Genomic DNA, 18049 nt, shown 5'->3' on the forward strand with positions numbered 1-18049 from the left:
AAAGTAATGCTGGGAAGAGCTCAGAAGCTCAATAAGCAGTTTAAGCTCTTTGGAAAATTCCTAGTGCTTTGAATTCCAGGAAGTACTGAATCATAAAGTCACAAAAGAGGAAAGGATTCATGAGAAAAGGATGAAATGAATATGTATTGAATGCCTCCCATATTATTGGATGTATTTTTCAGCTTCATAGTCAGAGGTAGGCATCCTGTGATCCTCTCTGTGGATTGGGGGAAAAGAGGATCCCACAGGTGGAGGAGGTGGGCCCAAATCACTGGGTTTATAAGCTAGGATTTGAACTCAGGTCTGTTTTCACTGCTCAGAACCGTTATACCTTTACTTTTTGTGCTCACCTCCTGTTTTCTACCAGGGTGATGCTCAGACCATATCCTCTATGTGTGATTTTTTTCCTACACTCTTTTCAAATCTGTATAGATAACAGTATTCTGCAACCACATTTGTGTCTGCCTTTCACAATCAGCGTGAGCAAGTTCTTCCTAGCATCTAACTTACATACCCCCCAAATGCAGTGAGAGCTACTGGCCCTGCCCTCAGGGAACATGGAAGAAAGATGGCTACAGCATTCCAGTTAGCAGCGGCTTCCCAGTCCTGCTTCCAAATTGCTTCTGTTAAAAGAATCTGCAATTCAAAACACATGCCCTGTCATGAAGCCTCACCCTGTCCCAGATGCTTGACTCCTGTTTGGTCCCTCTTATTTTTTTATTAAAAAAAAAATTTTTTTTTTTTTGTAGTTTATTTTCTGAGCGAGAGAGAGAGAGAGAGCAGGAGAGGGCAGAGAGAGAGAGAGACAGAGAGAGAGAATCCCAAGCAGGCTCCACACTGCCAGTGCAGAGCATGATGTGGGGCTCAAATCCATGAACCGTGAGATCATGACCCGAGCTGAAATCAAGAGTCAGATGCTTTACCTACTGAGCCACCCAGGTGCTCCTCTTTGGTCCCTTTTAGAGTGAGCCTGAGGGGGCACCTGGGTGGCTCAGTTAAGTGTCTTTCAGCTCACGTCATGATCTCATGGTCTATGAATTCGAGTCCCGCATCGGGCTCTGTGCTGACAGCTCAGAGCCCGGAGTCTGCTTTGGATTCTGTGTCTCCCTCTCTCTGCCCCTCCCCCACTCGCATTCTGTTTCTCTCTCTCTCTCAAAAACAAAATAAAAACATAGAGTGAGCCTGAAACATCACTCAGAATCAGGCCCCAGATCGCAACAAGGTGGATCAAGGCTTTTCCCGTACTCCCGTTGCTGTGCTGAGGCCCTGGGCAGATCCCTTTTTTTTCAAAGTATGTTCTAGGGCTAGCATTTTTTGTGATCACATACAAAGGCTTACTTGCATCCAAGCTGTGAGGGACCAGAAAGCAAAGTTTCTTACACTGGGAATTTGGGTACTTTATTCTTTACAAATAAAAAAAAATCTAGCCTGGGAATCCCTTTGCAAAAATTATGTGTTTAGGACATGATAGGAATGCATAGCAGTACAACAACTTGCACTTAAGGTTTGTGGGAAAGGAAGGGAATTTGTAGGTAAGAGACCTGGGTGTGAATCTTATCACAGCCCCTTAGTAGCTGTGTGATCTTTGCATGTTAGCAAACCTCTCTAAACTTCCATTTTATTCTCTATGGAATGCAAGTAATAATACAGAACTCACAGGGATGTTGGAAAGATTCCTGTAAAGTGCTTTATAAAAATTTTAAAGATATTATTATTAGCGCTGTTGCCATTGCTGCAGCACTAAAAAAACAAGCCTCCCTCTGATTCAAGGGAAGAATAACTTTCAATCTTGCTACCTTGGGGCACACCTTTGTTCCAGATGTAGATTACCTTCCAGGCCTCCCAGATTTCATGTCTCATGTGTGTTAGCTCATTCTTACCTGGAAGGCAGATGGTATCTTTAGCATCCTCGTTTTACAGCTGGGGCAAAGAAGTGAAGCAAATTACCCATGGCTGTGAGCTAATAAGTGATAGAACCTAGGCAATCTCATTCCAGAATCCAGCTCCTAAGCACTATGTCATTTAAAATGCATTTTGGATATGAGTAGCAGAAACCCCAAATAACAGCGGCTTAAAATAGAAGTTTATTTCTCTCTTTTGTAAAAGTCCAGAGGTTGACAGTTCAAGACCAGATTAGAGTCTTGGCTCCACACAGTGCTCAGGGCTCCAGGCCCCTTCTCTCTTCTAGTACTCCTGATGTCTGGGAATAATGTCCCCAACATCCAAAATAGATGCTAGAGTTTCAGCCACTACATACACATTCCAAGCATCAGAATGGAGGACGGGATAGGAGAGAGAAGGGATAAAACACATGCCAGTTATGTATCGCAGACTGTTCCTGGTTGCGGCCATACGACATTTCTGTTTACTTCCCATTGATCATAGTAGCAAGGGGGTTGGAAAATGTAGTCATTATTCTGGATGGCTTTGTGGCCAGTTAAAAACTGGAGGATTTTATAGTTTGTGGGTTCCAGCCCTGCATCGGGCTCTGTGCAGACAGCTCAGAGTCTGGAGCCTGCTTCAGATTCTGTGCCTCCTTCTCTCTGCCCCTCCCCCACCCACACTCTGTGTCTCTCTTTCAAAAAAAATAAAAAACATGAAATTAAAAAAAAAACTGGAAGATTTTATTACGGAAAGGGGAGAGGTAGTCAGAGGTTATGTGGATGTATGGAGGAGGGGGAGGAGATACCAAGACCCTACAGTTCACCACTCTAATCGCTGTGTTATTCTCCAATTTGAACAGGTGACAAGGGAAGGCAGGGCTGTCCCCTGAAAACCACCAGTTATGGCCACTGAATGGCCCTCTGAAGCCCCATAAGAGGCATTCCTAGAATACAATGCAAGTGTCCGCCTTGGTGGTAGACTTGAGGCTGCTTTCTGTCTGAGACCCATTAGCTCATTAGGTTAAAATGGGGGTGGGTGGCTTTTGATTCATGTCTCCAGCAAGTCCAGAAAGAGGAGGTGGGGTAAGAGGACACTGGGACAGAACACAGGCCGAGTAGCCCTTGGCTGGCTTCTCTAAACCTCCAGAGAGATCCTGGATACCACACACTGGAAAGTAACTTTGTTTCCAAAATCCTTTCCCATATGCTATTTCTCTTGGAATGCACAATAAGATTGTGGTAGGGGTTGCTTTGCTCCCTATTTTGCCAATGAAGAAAAGGAAGTCAGAATCCCCCTGTGATATTCAGCAGGATGAGGTCTTAGAATCTGTCTTTTCACAAGAGTGCCAGGTAATTCTTATGTTCAAATAACTTTGAGAAACACACTCAGGGCGCTGAGTGATATGAAAGGGTCACATCTAGGGTGGCAGATGAACCAGGAAACCATAGACTCCATGTGATGTTGAGTTATGTCTTTCATCATCACTGCTGTATCTCTACCAGCACATTGTAGGTACTCAGTAAATACTTGATGAAAGAATGAATGGAGACGAGTTTAGGGATCCAGCCTTTCCTTTAGTGCCATGGGATAATCCTAGAATGAGCTCACATTTTTCATGCTTAGTGCTGACAAGGTAGGAGACAAATGCTATTAAAACCTCCATTTTAGAGATAGAAACTGAAGTTGAATGACTTTCCCAAGGTTACATAGATAGCAAGCAATAGAACCAGGATTCAAACTCAGGCTCTCAAATATCATGCTTTCTTGTTTCTCTAATAGCGAATAACTATTCCATGGCAGTAGATTTATCACAGCTCAAATCATTCCCCATGAAACAGAAAAAGTCTGTTCTATAGATATATAACAGTTAACCTAATACACAGATGTGAGTCCTGTCATTTGACACCAGTGTTATAGAAGAGTTCTACTCTGCTTCATATACTCCTTGCTAACATTGAAGTGCCAAACTACATTGGCGGAGAGGAACGTATATTGACCTCCAATGTTTACTTTGCTTGTGAGCACACATCTGTTTTTGTTAATGGGGATGAGGGCAATCAGAGCAAACTCTCAGAAGCAGACATTCTTGACATGGAATTCACTCCCAGTCCTCGAAGTTTTATCATCCTTCAGGCTTGAGAGCAGGTTGTCAGTTTAGACAGTGGCCTGTTGAACCTAGAAGCTTCTGGACTCTTCAGTTCTTTGAAAAGAGGCATTGTTTTTCCAGGGCCTTTAGCTGAAGTTGAATTGTAAGGAGATGTGAGATTTTGTGTTGGAGTAATTACATCCAAAAAAACTCCAGGTAGACTTAGAGGAGTAAAACAACTTGTGGGGGGCGGCGGGGGTGGGGGGCATCTAACAGCTCTTCTGTTTTCCAGCAACAAATTCTAAGTACAAAATCTGACCCCTTTCCCAATTTGCCTTCGCAGGGGCCCCCCATTCCTCTACTTTTTTTATCCACTGCCCCAGCTGTAGCATGTGTGGGTGAGGGGAGGTTGACCACATCGGAAATGGTTTCCATTTCCTTCCTTTGCTGACATTCTTTTATAGAAGACACAACACACAGATTGCAAAGGCAAATGTTGCCTCATAACATGTTTGGCACCAGCGGCCTTTGTGTGCTTTCTTGCAAGTTCTTCATTGTCTTAGATGCAGGCAATGTCCTTGCACCCACTGACCACCATATCATGGGAGCACATAGCCCAATGGGTGCTCGGTTAGTGGGTTTCACGAAGACTGCTTTGTGACTCAGCTGCCTTACCTTAAAAGAAGTTGTTGACAGGACTACATGCTCCTTGGAGGCAAATGACTGTGACTGGGTTTGGGGATCCACCCCACCAACCCAAAGGATGAGAACAGTTGTCAATTCATTGACTGTTAGAAGATATGTCCCGTGACATCTGGTGGAAATGGGAGGTGTGGATACAGAGGGCCTTGAAAGTAAATCTATCCATGAAGTTCATAGTCTGTTCACAGTCTGACTTTGTATTGTTTTTATAACTCACTAAAAATGTGATTTCTTTGATTACAGAAGAAATGTGATGGCTTATGGTTCAATACTCTAAATGTAATTTCATAGACTTTGGACATTTATATTATGCTTCTAACACTTACATTGTTCATCTTTTGAGATGTCTGCTCATTCCATTGGGAAAAGCTTTATGTAATATGTACATATAGCCTCGTGTCATCCCAGACACCTCCCTTCACTTCCTACTCCCCACATGCCACACATAAGCTTTCTCAAGTCATAACTCTGCCAAATAAAAGGAACTGGAGATCTGCATCCTGCTTTTCTGTGGTGCTAACAGAATGTGATACTGGGCAGGCAACAGGTGGTTAAAGATTGAGCAGAAGGGCACTTGCATCCACTCTAATGCCTCTGAGATAGATGGACCTGAATACGGTATGTGTAAGTGTGAAAACTGGACACTACCTTCAAGGCTGTGGGAACCCAGATGGCCTCACCCCTTCATAAAGTTTCCCCTGCACCTAGCTTGGAGGGAGATAAGGCACCAGTACAGAGCCTCACCACCTTTATGATGCCCAGCCATGGCTTGAAGTTCCCTACCATCTAAGCAAAGGAAAAGAAACTGGGGAAAATGCCTGGCATTGAGCTTCCTCCCAATTTTGTCCTGTGTGGCACTGAATTTGGATTTAATTTAATATAGAAAAATAAAGATATCTTATCAGCTACACTCTGAGTACTGTGTAAGAATTATTGACGGTTAATATATGTAAGACAAAGTGAACCTCAATCTGCAAAGAAATTCAAATGAGATTTTTCTCCCATTAGATTAGCAAAGATGCTTTTATTGATTTTTATTTATTTTTCAAGGTTTATTTACTTACTTTGAGAAAGATAGACAGAGAGAGCAAGCAGGGGAGGGGCAGAGAGAGGGAGAGAAGGAATCCTAAGCAGGCTCCACACTGCACAGAGCCTGATGCAGGACTTGATCTCATGAGCCGTGAGATCATGACCTGAGCTAAAATCAAGAGTTGGATGCTTAACCAACTAATCCACCCAGGCGGCTCACAAAGATGCTTTTAAAAGTCCACACTTAGATGCTGAATGAGGGTGAAGAGCAATGGGTGTGCTTATGTACTTTCATTGGACTTATAAATTAGTATAATCCTTTGGCTCTTAATTGGGTCTTTATTAAGAGGCCTAAATTTTGACAGCAATTTTTCCACCAATCTACCATAATGAAATAATCAGTAACTTGGGTAAACTTTATACACAAAGATGTTCATGGTAGTTTTATTTTTAGTTATCATGAAGGTGATATGATGCATTAGGTAACAATGTGACACTGATGATAAGAAAATGGTTGAACATTATGGCACATCTGTAAGATTTCATACTGAGGTAGTCATTAAGACTTTTAAAAAGATATCATGGCTCCTTCCCAGATGAAATTAGATATAGACGTGTACAAGTCAGTTCTTGTTGTATAACACATCACCTCAAAATTTGGTGGCTTAAGATGTTCTCAAAATCTGGGAATTGGGCGGATGGATGGTTTCTCTGGTCTGGGCTGGTTGGAGCTTGATGGCTGAGAATGGCCTCACTTACATATCTGGGATTGCTAAAGCAGCTGGAACAGCATGGCCTCTCTCTCTCTCCATGTGATCTGCCATCCTCTGCATCAACCTTGGATTGTTCTAAAAGCATTAAGACAGGCACCTCGGTGGCTCGGTTGGTTAAGTGTCCCAACTCCTGGTCTCGGCTCAGGTCGTGAGATCAAGTTGTGAGATCGAGTTTGTTCTGCACTGACAGCACAGAGCCTGCCTCGGATTCTCTCTCTACCTCTCTCTCTGCTCCTCTCCCGCTCTTTCTCTCTCAAAATAAATAAACTAAAAAAAAAAAAAAAAAAAAAAAAAAGCATTAAGAGAGATCAAGCCTCAATGCACAAGCATATTTTAAGCCTCTGCTTAGATTTGTTACTGTCCCATTGGCCAAAGTAGGTTACATGGGCAAGCTGAGTTGAGGGATAGAGAAGTAGACTCAACCTCCTGATTGGAAGATCTGCAAAATATTGTGTCCATTTAAAAAATATGCCATGCCACATGACTTGATTTGGATAATAAAATGTGAAAACTTTGGGGGAAGAAGCCGTAAGAGCCAATGCATCCTTTCCTATATTCTCCTTTCCTTCTTACGCAATAGCCAGATACACTTGAGATGGTAGCTGCTCTACTTGCCTTGGTTCCAGAATGATCAAGATGAGCAGAATTTCCATGCCAAATTGCACTGGACATATGGCTTGACTAAGAAATAAACTTTTGTGGTTTGAAGCTATGCAACAAAATTACCTTTTTTTGTTATTGTTACAAAACCTAGCCTAGCCAAACTAATACAATAATTGTACAGGAATTAAAGTGATATATATATATATATATATATATATATATATATATATATATATATAAATTTTTAATGTTTATTTTTGCGAGAGAGAGAACAGAGCACGAGCAGGGGAGGGGCAGAGAGAGAGGGAGACACAGAATCCAAAGCAGGCTCCAGGCTCTGAGCTGTCAGCACAGAGCCCCCTGTGGGGCTGGAACTCACGAACCACGAGTCAGGTCCTGACGTGAAGTCGGATGCTCAACTGACTGAGCCACTCAGGTGCCCCTAATGTGATATTTCAAAAGAATGATTTGGGGGCACCTGGGTGACTCAGTCGGTTAAGCATCTGACTTTGGCTTATGTCATAATCGCACAGTTCATGAGTTCAAGCCCCTCCCCTGCTCTCTCTCTCTCTCTCTCTCTGAAAAATAAACATTAAAAAAAATTTTAATGAAAAAATAAAAGAATGATTTTTAATGTAGGAAGAGGTTCATTATAAAATTCTGTATCAACCAGCAGCCTATAAAGCAGGTATATACTTGTATATGTTGTATAATCCTAAATTTGTGAAAACAAGTAAATGCATAGACACATTGCCTGGAAGGAAATACATCAAAGTGTTAACAGTGGTATTATAGGCAATTTTTATTTTATTCTTTCCTGTGTTTTCCAATTTATTTATCATCAGTGTATCTTATCATGATAGACAAAATTATTTTTTTTCAATCACTTGTCACCCTTCCCTCTCCATCATCAGGTCATTTACTGTGCCTCCCACGAGAAGATTTTAGGTCCCTACCTCATTGGATTTGGATTTAGCCATGTGATGTGCTTTGGCCAATTAAATGTGAGTAAACTTGGCATTCACCATGTTGGAGCAGAAGGTTTAAGATTCATCTTGAGGTTTGGCCAGTTCTCTTGCTCTTTCCCAGATATGTCCCATGTAGGGACTGCTCTTTTGGCCTGGGTCCTGAAGTGAGAAGACAGCAGAGCCTAGGGTGTGAGGTAATAAAAATATGTATGTATGGATCCCTGCTCCTGGTTCTTGTCAAAGAGCACCTAAAATCTTATAATTCCCTAAGTGATTGAAGCACTGGCAGCACCTTTTGTTTCGATATTTGGTCTTTGATCCCCATTCCTGACATTGAGCTCCTAAATGCCTTGGAATTTCCTAGGTGATAGCAGTGTCTTTGTTCTATGAGGTGACTCTTGGTGGGGGGCTGGTCACCAGAAAGACCGAGCCATGGTTAGAAGCTTGGAAGAGGGGAGAAGGGCTAGAAATGAGTTAATGATTGATCATACCCAGATGATGAGGCCTCCATAAAAAATCTCAAAAGTATGGGGGTACAGAGAGCTTCTGGATCAGAGAACACTTGGAGGCACTGGGAGAGTGGCATGCTCAGAGAGAGCATGGAGGTTCTGTGCTCCTCCCCATGCCCTTATCCATTCATCTGCATCCTTTATCACATCCTTTTATAATAAACTGATAAACAGGAAGGACACTGTTTCCTGAGTTCTGTGAACCACTCTAGCAAATTAATTCTGAGGAGCGGGTGGTGGGAGCCTCTGACCTATACCTGATCGGTCAGGAGCCCAGGTGAGAACCTGGACTTGTACTGGCATCTGTGGCGGTGGTAGTAGAGGTGGTCTTGTGGGACGGAGCCTTCACCTGTGGGATCTGATGCTGTCTCTAGGACGATAGTGTCAGAATTGAGTTACATTGTAGGATGCCCAGCTGGTGCCACAGAATTGCTTGGTGCAGGAAGCCCCCCCACATTTGGTAGCAGAAGTGAATGTGGTGGTAAGGATAAAGGGAGACACACAGCAGGAAGGGCAAGTTTTTCCTACTCACAGCCTGGCAAAAATCTTAGCCAATCTCAGCCTCCAGACAGCACGAAGAAGAAATAAACCATTGTCTTGTCAGTTGCTGAGATTTGGGGGGTTTGTTAACACAGCAAACCTAGAAAAATTCCTTTTTTACTTTAAAAGACATACTTAAAAATATGGCCATCAGTTACTCGTAAGTCACCAAATTCCAAGTCCGACCTGTACACCATACTGCTTTCTTCTTTATCCCACGCCGTTCTCTCTTTTGCCTCCCCTTTCAGTTACAAGGTAGACTTCTACAAAGACACGTTGTCCTGAAACAAAAAGATCCAAATCTGCCCCAGTCCTCTTATAAAGGCACATTCCCATTTGCTGGGGATGTACCAGGGTTGCCACACTTTTGAACCCAAGGACAGGTGAGAAAGTAGCTCATCTTTTCTTTAGTAATATTTTAGCTCTGGCAGAGTATGGCATGATTCAGAAGTCACCAACCAGCACAGAATTTTTGTCATTCCATATTAAAATAGGAGTGTTTCATCCAAAACCTGACTGGGGGTGTTCATAAACCACATGTAGAGGGGTTGATCATTTACACACAATATACTCATTTCTTCAAAGAAAATGTGGTTTTCTTATTTTTCTAGAAAACTACCTAAGCTGCCTTATGAGCCCCATCCTGCTGAGTAATAAGGAAACTTAGATTTAAGTACCTCAGTGTCTGTTCCCTGTCTTTTCCTCCAGAATGCTTATTAAGTACACAGATTTGCTTATTGTATGGCTGTGGTGGTGAGCAGGTGGGAACTCAGATCCCCGCTATTCCTTGGATCTTCACTGTCTTCGAAGAAATTATTTCCTGGTGTACCTGGTTATGCCTTGCTTTGCTGCTACCTTCTGTGGACATCTGGGGCTAGAATACTCCAGGTCTGCTGTTTCTCACCTCAGTCAGGGCCTGGAGTCCTGGTTAACTTGCCTCATCTCAGTTTTCTGGGGTTGCCTATTTCTTTGAAGGGTAGACGGGATTCCCATTTGAGTTCCAGCTTAGGTGATCTGCCCTACAGGCCCCACTTTGGTAACTCTCCACTGAGTTTGCCAGCAACACCATCAACTACCTTCTGTGTCCTTCACTGGGTCCTTAAAGGACTCCTGGGTAATCTGCATGCTAGATGGGAGCTGAAGTTGCCTCACCTCATGTGGCAGCCCAGGCTGGTAGAGGGGGGCACTCTGTCTCTTTCCAATTGCTACCCTTGTGCAGAAGAGGAAAGATACGAGCTAGACTTCCTGCCCTTGGCCTTGGGTGAAGGTCATGGAAGGAAGTGGGCCACAGCCCAAAAATTGGAAATGAGAGCTCTGTGGGCTCCTCAAACCGGAACAAGATTCTCTCCTGCTTCTCTGAGAGCCATGCTTGGGCCATGTTTGGGAGCATATTTCCCATCTGTTTTTCATTTCCCCAGCATAGAATGTGGGAGGCCAGGATCACACAACATTCTCTTCTCATTCCCCAGATGCCTCTGAACTCTCTTCCTTGAATTTTTTGTTCCGACCCATGCTGAATTACTTGAATGGCTCCCAGCACACACCATGCTCTTTTATCCTTATGAGCCTATGCCTGTGCTGTTTTCTCTGCCCAGATTGCCCCTGCAACACTCATTTCTCTTGAAAACTTCTACTTCTCCCCCAAGACACTGCCCAGGATTCTTCCTTCAACATGCTCACTTCCCTCTTGGCAGTTTGTACCACAAACTTCACTAAAGAGATATTTTGGTGTCTGTCTTCATCATGAGAGCTTAAGGCACTAAGGCTCAGGGATCCCAGCTGGGACATCTTCGTTGTCCTGATGGCTGGCACAGAAAACATGTTCAATGAATGTTGGTTTAAAAAATTAAATCTTGATAAATCTTGGTAAAGGGTGAAAAGTGTATCTCTCAGCATCTCAAGATCTGTGAATCTGCAATTATCTCAAGGTAAAAAGATTTTCTTAAAAACACCTTAATGAGAAAAACCAATTATTCTCTAAATCTCCCTGGCTACCCACTGGGAGAGGACCAGAGTTTAAAAATCCAAGGTCTTTACGAAGTTGTCATTTCCAAATGGGGGATGGATAGCTCAAGCTCTTAGTAGTCAGGTGTCCTGTACCCCACTTGCCCTCAGAACAATCAAGCCCTGAATGGCTTTGAGGGAAGGTGAGACACCGGCCAGCACATACAAATTATAACAATTATAAAAAGGAGCTCTCTCAGGCAGAGGAATTGGGAAAAATCGACTCCTTTTGGCTTCCTCCCTCCAGGAAGCTAAGAGAGGTGTATAAACAAGCTAAGAGAGGTGTATAAACCCAAGTTAAGTATCCCCTCCCTGCTCCAGGCCTGCACTTGTGTGTAAAGACTAACCTGAACACAGCAGCCCCAGCCTGAATATTTCCCTAGGTTTGCCATCTAACTTCAAAGGGCCAATGGCTGTGTTTCCAGGCACTTGGACTGCTTGCTCGTGTTGAAATATTACTTGTGGGTATAAATATATTGTGGGTAATATAGATATATATATGTTCTGTTAACTTTCTTAGATGAATCAGTGTGAGTAAAAAGTGGGTTGTTTATTCTCCACAAAAATTAGTACATTAATTCCCCTTTAGTGAATATCTCCTCCTTTTGGGTTTGTTCCTAGTGCGAGTTCTTATCAGATACAGTCATCTGTGGGGGCTTTTTTCCCTGAGGAGTGAAAGTGAGGGTCTAGAAGCCAGCGTGGGCCCCCTTTATGAGTGGCCCTCCAGGAATTTACTAATCTAGGCAGAAGTATGCATTTTATACAGTATGCAGATTATAATCTGCCACCTGGAGTTGCAATGCTGTGACAGTCTGTCAAAGTCCCTTCTTTCCTCAAGTGTCTCGAAGGGTATTGCATCCTTACTGCCTTTGAGTTCTTTTCCATGAGACTGTGAACTACTTGTGCAGAGGGACCTTGAGTTCTTCACATCTGCATGCTGGCTAATTTCCTGGGGTCTGATGCTGTCATGCCAAGGTGGCAGACACACACCTTACTAGTGATGTGCAGCAAGAAGTGAAGTATGGTTTATTGGAGAAGCTTCCACCTTAGAGGCCACAGAACCCTGGGCTCCCATCATCCAACAGAGAGATGTGTGCTTGACTGACCAGGGCTGAATGTCCCCCCGGGAAATGGCTCCAGGGAAAGGACCTTGCCCTGTGCTGCTCTATGGATTTATAGGAAAAGGATGGCAGAGAACATATGGTATATGTTTTTTGTAAAATTTCTTTCAATGTTTATTCATTTTTGAGAGACAGAGAGAAACAGAGCACAAGCATGGGAAGGGCAAAGAGAGAGGAGACACAGAATATGAAGCAGGCTCCAGACTCTGAGCTGTCCGCACAGAGCCTGACATGGGGCTCAAACTCGCAAACCATGAGATCATGATCTGAGCCGAAGTTGGATGTTTGACTGAGCCACCCAGGTGCTACCATATGGTATGCGTGGGACAGAGCCTCCAGAGATTAGCCTCTGGCATCAGCCTGTTCTTCCCTCAAGCTAACACAGACCTGCTAAACCAGCCTCTTGCTAAACTACCAATAGGATGGTTGAGATTTGTCTCTCCTCTGGCACCACATAGGTAATTTGGAATACAGTAAGCGTTGGATTAATAGGACTGCTATTGTTAGGAGCATGTTCATGTTTATTTCATTTAAATTTGTTCTCCTTCCACACACTAGTTGTGGTAAGGCCCCTTAGAGGTCAATGAGCTGGGCGGGATCTTGGGGAATTTTCCATGCCTGCCCTCTTAATAGGGAAGGGGGTGGGAAGATTGACTAGAGAGGGTTCTTTTTGCACCTACATCCCCAGGATGGAAACCAAGCAAACTTCTCTTTCATGCTGGGTAGAAGACAACCTCTGGAGAGGCACAGGAGCAGAGGAAGCAGGTGAGCAGGTGAGCACAGCTTTCTTCCTTGCAGCATAGCTTGGGCAGAGTAGCCCCCAATGTGCCCAGAAAAACCTTATGACTATTCTGGGAGAGATCTCGTTAGGTATGGTAATCATGTTGTCTCAGCCAAAACAGGGCATTTGACAGCCATATGATAACTGCCGAGGGCTCTTTTGGAGATAAATGTTTGAAATCAGGCCTGTCCCAAGGGAAAGACAATCCAGGATCTATCAGAAAGATGGGTTTCTTATGAGCCAGTAAGGCCCCAGAATCCCTGGGGGTTCTAGATCTACTGCTCTGGGCTCAGGGATGATGACGGGGGTTGCACCTTATGGAGTCAGAGATGTCAGGGCTCAGGTAGTGTGAAGGATCCTCACCACAAGGGGGCTGGCAACTACCTTCCCGGGGAGGAAGAAGCTGCATTTCCTTCCATGAACAGTAGGATGAACTGCAGATTTAGAAGGCAGAGGATGTGGTTCTGAGCATTGGGCAGCCCTTTCTTTTTCTCCCCCTCAAACTGAAGAGACTTCCAGGGTGGGATGAATCTGCAACTTGCCAGTGATGGCTGGTCCCATGAGTTTGCTGTGTCAAGAATGAGGAAACTTACCCTTCTCTGCTGAAGGCCAATGTAGCTCATCTATTACTGCTGCTGCTGCTGCTACTACTACTGCCGGTTATTAACCAGGAAGTTTGCAAAAGTTGTACAAAGATTTTTTTTCATTTAAGCCTCAACAATAACCCTATGAGGTAAGTTCTATTGGAATTTAGGAATCTGAAGTGAGGCCACATAAACTGTTCACGATAAAACAGCTTGGAATGGTATAGTCTGGATCAGAACACAGTTCAGTAGGACTCTAGCTTCACTATTGCTTTGTTATGCATGTGTCTCAGATGTCCTAACAACAAGTAATCTCTGCAGCCAAGATATCCTCCTTCAGAAAGTGCCATGTGGCAGCAATTTTGTTTATCCTTTTCACCACTGCAGTCCCAATGCCTCGGCCGGTGCTTGGCCCATCATCAGCACTAGATACGTATTTGTGGAATGAAAACAGGGATGTGTATGTAGCAGCAAGACAGAAGTTTGTACAGAGCCTCAATCCTAAAGTAAGCTATGAGTCATATTCCTATACCAGGTTAAGGGAAGGAAGCCATGGGCCATCAGGCTATTTGTGCCTTCAGTATTTCAATTCAAAACGAGAATTGTTTTATGATCAAAATGAATTATGCTGACATTCTTTCACATCTTATCAGACTCTTCTTTATTCAAAATGTTGTTGGTACTATTACTTAATAGACTGGAGCAAGCAATAAATTCCACTGGTCTACAGAGACTGCGGTTGGGTTCCCAGTACCAAAATGATTTTGATTATTGAATTGGCATATACCCCTAAACATTCCTAAATCAGTGGTTGGCAGCGGCAACATTCTGAGAGAAAGAAAAAAACAGTGCGCGCGCACACACACACATCTAGCAGCTTCAAAGCCTCTTACACACTAATGGATTCCTTATGGATTACATGGCTGTAACTGTGAAAGAGGACAAAGAACTAGAAAGAATCTTATTTCTTTAAACAAAAAAAATTTTTTAAATATTCCTTTGAAAAGTCAATTTTTTCTGAGGAGAGTAGGGAAAAAAACCCTAACATAATGGAACCCTTAAAAACGTGTGTCGGCACCACAATAGGAAACCAGAATAAATGTAGGCAAGGCAAACACATGAAGCCAAATGCAGAGTTCATCTGCACTCCAACAGCAGACGTAGATGGAGAAAACAACAAGCAGAGTAGAGTAGTAAGAGGGAGGATGCCAAGTCATAGTAAGAGGGGGTGGAGGTGGGAGTGTAGTAGGGGGAGGAACATTCTAGAATTCAAAACAACAGACTATTCATATCATATTCCTAAAATCTGTATAATGAAACCTGTTTATATTATTCTCAAATTGATTGTTCAATGTTCAAATTTCAGTGTCCCAGCCAATGACCCACCAACAATTTTCTTGTTCGTAACATTTTCTTTTCTTGGTCCCTTGAAAAAATAACAAATGAGTTTCTCCATTTATAAAGCTGCTCTGAAATGTCTTCTTACGTCATGGAGGCTGGAGGTCATCTTGGGACACTGGATAGTAACGGGGGCCCTTGGGCTAGGGAACAGGAGGTTTTGTGATTGTGAAGCAACTTCTGATCCCATTAGCTGATGGTTGACTGACATTTTGGAACAGGATTTTGCAAGGGACTGGGGAAAGGAAAAGAAGGAGCATGGGAAGGAGGCACTTAAAAGATTGAGAAGGCAGGAATGAGCTGAGTGCTCCCAGATTTGAGGAGGATTTTATTATTGGACACAGATCTGTGGTAAACTTTCAGCCAGAATCTCAGAGGCCTGGTTTGAGGCGCCTAGTAGAGGCTTTCTTATCAGCATTGTGCTGTCCTTATCCAGCAAACTGGCTCTGTGAGGAAAGATGCAGTAACGTCTTATTTACAAATTAAGCAGTAATGTATATAGGCATAGTGGTGAGGCCCTTCCTAGAGGGCTAAAGGTGATATTTTAGGAAAAAATAAGAGGCAGCGGCTGGAAATCGTTTCTCTGAGAAGTGAAATAATCTAAAAAATAACTAGTTTCATGAAAGGTTTATCTATATTCCTTGGTACTATATTTGTAATAGTTATTGGAAGTGAAGGACTTTAGGGGATATTCTTAAGTTTTTCTCATTGTTATGATCAGAGGCAGAATGTTGGTTGGGTCAAAGAGAATCTGGCTGGATATGTAATTTCTCACTGAAAGCAGAAATTACACTTTGAAAGATGTCAGGAAGCTCCTCTGTCCAAAATGTGTGGACAGAGGAAAAAAAAAAGTGAAAAAAAAAAAGTCATATAGCCCACTTTGAAGCCCACTTACATTATATCCTGGCTGTGGCACCTTGGATAAATTAATTTCTGAGTCTCCACTCCCATGATAAGGGTAATGATATGTGTTAACAAGTTTTCTGTCAAGAGCAAGGGAGATCATATATGTTAAAGCCTAGCGTGGGAACCTTTAGTAGGTTCCCAAGAAATATTAGTTCCATTTATGTCCTATACTTTACTTTTCTCCCTGCCCTCCCCCACCTCCTGCACTCTGATTCTTGAAATCTTTTAGCCAGTGACAGAGCCTTCCTTGAAGAATTAATGTAACTATATAATATAATTAATATAATAATAATGATAATTAATATAACATAGCATAACATAAGTAAGCAGTTAGAATACAATTTAATCTCATTCAATGCTCAAAACAATCCCATGAAATAGGTACCATTATTAACTCCATTTTGCAGAAGAAGAAACCAAATCTAAGTAGGGTTACATACTGTTTCAATGATCTATTTCTATACAACAAACCACCTTGAAACGTAATGGTTTGAAGCAATAATCATTTTATTGTGTCATGATTCTGAGTTGGCCAGGCTCAGCTGGGCAGTTCTGCTCTACGTGATGTTGTATGGGGCTACATTTATCTGGAGGCTCAGTGGAGCTAGAACATCAAGATAGCTTGCTCACATGGCTAGCAATTGGTGCTGGATGTCAGCTGGGAGCAGAGTTGAGACTGTCTACCCGTGGACATCCATATTCCTCCACTGTCCCTCCGAGGATGGCAGCTGGATTCTTAAGAAGGAGCCCTCCAGGAGGGAAGGAATGGAAGCTCTCGCTTCTCTTAAGGCTTGGGCTTAGAACGTCACTTATCCCGTGATCTGTTGGTCAAAGCTGTTACTGGCCCAACAAGATTTAAGAGAAGGAGAAACAAGGTTTATCTCTCAGTGGAGGAGTGGCTGGGGTGGGGGGAGGGGTGGGGAGGGAAGGAGTTATGGCAGCTAGGATTGGAGATGATCTACCACAAACACTTTACCCAAAGTCACAGAGCTAGTAAGTGTCAGTGTCAAGATTTCAACCCATCAGTCTGACTTCAGAATCCATGTGCTCAGCCACTAGGTCATACACATGACAATATACAATTAAATGCCAATGTCTATGGAAAGCCCAATGAGTGCAATATAATTTCAGAGGAGAGATCAATATAAAATTAAGAACTCTAAAGACCCTAAACTGAAAAGAGTACTCCCCCTTCCCACACAATGAAGAATAAATGTTATTTCTTGAAATGTCACAAAGGTTACATATGCTAAAGTTAAAATAAAATCTTTTTAGATTTTTCCATTTCAAAATTCTATATACATTCATTCAAGCTGAGATGTGTGTGTGGGGGCGGGGTAAGGCGGGGGTAGGGGGTGGGACAGCTGAGACCCCTGACTCACAAGTGCTATAAGCACATGCTTAGCTTGCCCAGTGAGTAACTCATGCCTGGGGGGGGGGGCGGGGGGGTGGGGTCCAGAGGCCTAGAGTTGGCAGGGAAGCTCCAAGGAGAGATAGAATTTAGCTGGCTCCGAACTCTGATTAGAATTTGAATAAGAGAAAGAGAAAGAGAAGGAAGGAAAAATATGATTAAGACATGGAGTGGGGAATGAGCATTGAGAAGTAGCTAGGGGGTTGGAGGAAGGGACCAGGCTGAAATAAAAGAGTCTAGAGTTGGAAATGGGAAGGCTGATTGGCAATTTACTTGATGACCAGAGCTAATTGGCTCCCCATCTTCAGAGGTATCCCAAAGTAGCACTGAGAATCAGACTACAAAGAATGAAGATCCTCATGAAACCTAGGCCCAGCTGTGTAAACTCTGTTTTAGCCTTGGCCTTGCTAAAGGCAGATGCCTGGAGAGCCCAGTTGGGGGCTGGGTTGGAAGGATACTGCTTGAAAAGCTCCCCAGTGGCTGATCCAGAAACATCCAGACTCATACCACTGTCTCACTAGTTTCTTTCAGAAAGGGACTAAGGAGCATAAAGCAAACCCAGTCATCATAACCCATCTGACAGCACTCTCCAGAGAGTTTATTAACCTAAATTTCTCTTATATTACCTATCTACCAGGACTTCCTGGTGAAGTTAAGGAGTTGGGGACCTTTTTGTGCCATTCTGAGCAAACACCATCTTCAGATTATTTTCCTACTAAGGTGGCTTCTATCATTTTCATTTGCAAAACC

General features: G+C 43.1%; 1 protein-coding gene across 3 annotated transcripts in view; it reads left to right on the forward strand.

Annotated features, from left to right (window-relative positions):
* The window catches only part of DRAM1 (DNA damage regulated autophagy modulator 1), a 64613-nt gene extending 51400 nt beyond the window's left edge, over positions 1-13213 (forward strand). Inside the window, exons 8-9 of one of the 3 annotated variants that reach the window (XM_042947521.1) lie at positions 7992-8081; positions 12908-13213. The gene's annotated coding sequence lies outside the window, so the exon portion shown is untranslated. Of the gene's footprint in view, positions 1-7991; positions 8696-12907 lie in introns of those variants that run through there. The other 2 variants (XM_042947522.1, XM_042947520.1) reach the window with 2 other exon arrangements.
* The last annotated feature ends 4836 nt before the right edge of the window (positions 13214-18049 follow it).

Source organism: Panthera leo, chromosome B4 (assembly GCF_018350215.1).
Source record: "Panthera leo isolate Ple1 chromosome B4, P.leo_Ple1_pat1.1, whole genome shotgun sequence".
Lineage (NCBI taxonomy): Eukaryota > Metazoa > Chordata > Mammalia > Carnivora > Felidae > Panthera > Panthera leo.